The 2967-nt window shown below is 54.0% G+C and overlaps 1 pseudogene; it reads right to left on the bottom strand.

Moving 5' to 3' along the window:
- Positions 1–488: 488 nt before the first annotated feature.
- Positions 489–2967, bottom strand: part of LOC105543893 — a 7968-nt pseudogene continuing 5489 nt past the window's right edge.

The following is a 2967-nucleotide window of genomic DNA, read 5'->3' as shown; positions in this document are numbered from 1 at the left end:
TTTAAATGACCTCAAGGTCACTTCAGGCCTCATCCCTCCATCCCCGCTTGAGCTGCCAGATCCAGAAGAGGCATTTGCATGGCAGCCACCCAGAGCTGCCACCTCCAGAGCTGGCGAGGGCAGGATGGAAACTGGGAGGGAAAGGGGGCAGATGCTGGTTCAAGGAGTCTAAACCCACAAGTGCTGAGCAAACTTGCTGGGCTGCAAGTTTACCTGCAGCCCATGAGGTGACCCAGCAGTTCAACAAACTGCTAAGGACCTGAAAATAGCACTTAAGCCTGGGCTACTTGCTGGGCCTGCATCCACTCTAGGGTCACGCCCGGAGTCCTGGCACTGCGGACGCACCCCACCGTCCCCGGGGAGAAGCGCTGGGCTGGGAGGGGCCTAGAGCCTTGTCTAGGGTATCACTTTTGCAAATTCATTTTGTTCAGCAGCACAGGATGGCCGCTGAGGCCCGGGCCCTGGCCTGGGTTGGCATTAGTGCGGCTCTACTGGAGCGGGCGCAGAGCTTTGGGAGTTCCCCACTTCTGGTCGTGTTTTGGCTTGTAGAGCTTGGCTGCCTTCTTGTTCTGGGTGATCCCGAGCTTGGTCTACTTGAAGGATTCCAAGCACTTCCTCATGGACCTGTGGAAGATATCCCAGTCCTGCTTCTTGTCCTCAGTTGGTGTGGCTGTAGCGATGCATGTACTCCTTCCCCGGCTTGCACAGGTACTGCTGCAGCGTGTGGTGCATGACCGTGTGCTCCCTGTACCAAATGCTCTGCCATGCTGCCCCAGGGACTGAATGTCCAGACAGACGGCGCTGATGTTCTCCCTCAGGAGGTAGGAGACAGAGGCCACCATAGTGGATGATCGTGGTGTGAAGTCCACGTTTACCACATTATTAGCACTTGGGGAGCTGATGAAGGCCAGGGACCTCAGGCAGTCTCCCTTGGTCACTTAGCTGATGGCATCCTTCAGGTTCAGCTTGTGGAAGACATTGAGGATCCCATCTGGAGACTTCTGGGCCAGCCTTCTCATGAGGACTCCGCTGAGGAAATTCTTGTCAAAGTGGGACCACATCTCTCTGAGATAATTGTGCCTGATATGCCTGGATATGTCCTTGATGGCCAAGAGGATGTGGTCGAAGGTGTGGCAGTGCAGCTTCTCATGGAGCGTGGGCTTCCGATGTTCACTCCTCTTCACCTTCAGCCACTGCACCAGGGGCTTGATGGTCAGACCCCAGAAGATGACCCTGAAGACGATGACGGTGGTGCCGACAAACAGGTTATTTTCCTTGACCTTGTTTCCATTCAGAAGCATGACCAGGATGAAGGCCATGGCCCCATGCAGGCCTCCATAGGACATGACCACCTGGTCTATGATCTCCAGCCGCACCGTCCAATAGCAGTCCAGGAGCCAGGACTGGATGACACTGATGGCGTCGGCACATGAAGGTGAAGGGCAGTGCAGGAGGAGAAAGGCCCTGTTCCACATCCAGATGAGCAGGTGCATGGCTAAGATGCCCAGGGACATGAAGATGGGATTGGTGCCATTGGCCAGCATCTTAATGGTGTAGCACATGGTGGTGGCCAACTGCTCCTAGATGTTGGCCTTCACATACTTATGGTAGCAGATGCCACAGAAGATGATGGCCAGGATGGCCTCCAGCAACAGCTTCTCAGACATCAGGATGGACAGGTAGGAGATGACGAACATGAAACCAGGCTCAATGATGTGCACGTGCTTGGTGAGGTGGGTCACCAGTGACAGCGGAAAGGCAAAGACCACCCCCATCAGCGTGCCCCCCAGGCTCACCACAGACTACACCTTCCATAGAGTCCATGCTGGTCACGTTGTCACCACCCAGTGTCACAAAAGATTGAAACATATTGTACAGAAACACAATGACAGAGTCATTCAGTAGCTACTCCCTGAAGATGATGGTGAACATGACCTCATTGACATGAACCTCCTCAAATGCAACCAGGACAGCTGCCGGGTCAACAGTGGTGATCAGGCTGCTGAACAGGAGGCAGTCCAGCAGCCCTATCTGCAGGTTGCCCATGAGCCTACTAAGGGAGATGCCATAGAGGGACAGGATGGTGGTGGCTGTATTCCACATGGTGCTGATGACCTTGTACAGCAGGATGGTGCCCAGGTTTCCAAAGAAGACCCTGTTGGGGATGAAGTAGCTGGTGTCTAGCATGATGGGGGACATCAGCATGAAGGATACTATGTGTTTGGCCACCCAGATGGGCTGCCCGGCACCAGGCCCAGGATGATGAGCAGGGCGCTCTCAGGGACCATGCTGGTGACCTTGTGGGACAGGTAGAACCAGTCCTGGCCAGGCTGGCCTCAAGGATGCAGAGCATAATCATATACAGGTCTTGGACATTGGCCCGTTCAAAGGCGACCACCTGGGAGCTCTGGCTCACATCATGCACACTACTGTGGTCCTCCTTGACACCCCCTCACCCATAGCAGCCACCCCAGCACCAGCACCAGTGCCATCGGCAGCCCCCCGCAGCAACATCACTGCTGTGTCTCAATGCCAGCCTGGGACATGCATGTTGTGGGGAGTCCCAGCTGTGCTTGACTGATGCACCCCACTGGGGCTGCTGAACTCACAACCCAGCAAGGAGCCCACGGGGCTTTGGGGCTGTTGCTGATGGCAGTCCCCTTGTTTTGTTTTTTAATCAGATGTCACTTTTATAAGTACACACAGATAAAATATCATCAAAGTAAGATATTCTTAAAACTTTTTTTTAGTTCAAAGTTCTTCTGTATCACTTTTGACTTAAAGTCATCAGTGTCCTCATTTTCCCACATTGTTTTCTGTTCCATCAAGAGAAAGGGACAACAAACTACCACCCGTGAGCCAGATGTGGTGCTCCACTCGTTTTTGCAAATAAAGTTTTGTTGGGGCCGGGCGCCGTGGCTCATGCCTGTAATCCCAGCACTTTGGGAGGCTGAGGCAGACGGATCA

The sequence above is a fragment of the Mandrillus leucophaeus genome, unplaced genomic scaffold (genome assembly GCF_000951045.1).
Source record: "Mandrillus leucophaeus isolate KB7577 unplaced genomic scaffold, Mleu.le_1.0 Scaffold291, whole genome shotgun sequence".
NCBI classification, from domain to species: domain Eukaryota; kingdom Metazoa; phylum Chordata; class Mammalia; order Primates; family Cercopithecidae; genus Mandrillus; species Mandrillus leucophaeus.
Note: the sequence above shows the minus strand (reverse complement) of the source record. Positions and strands in the feature narration are given on the sequence as shown.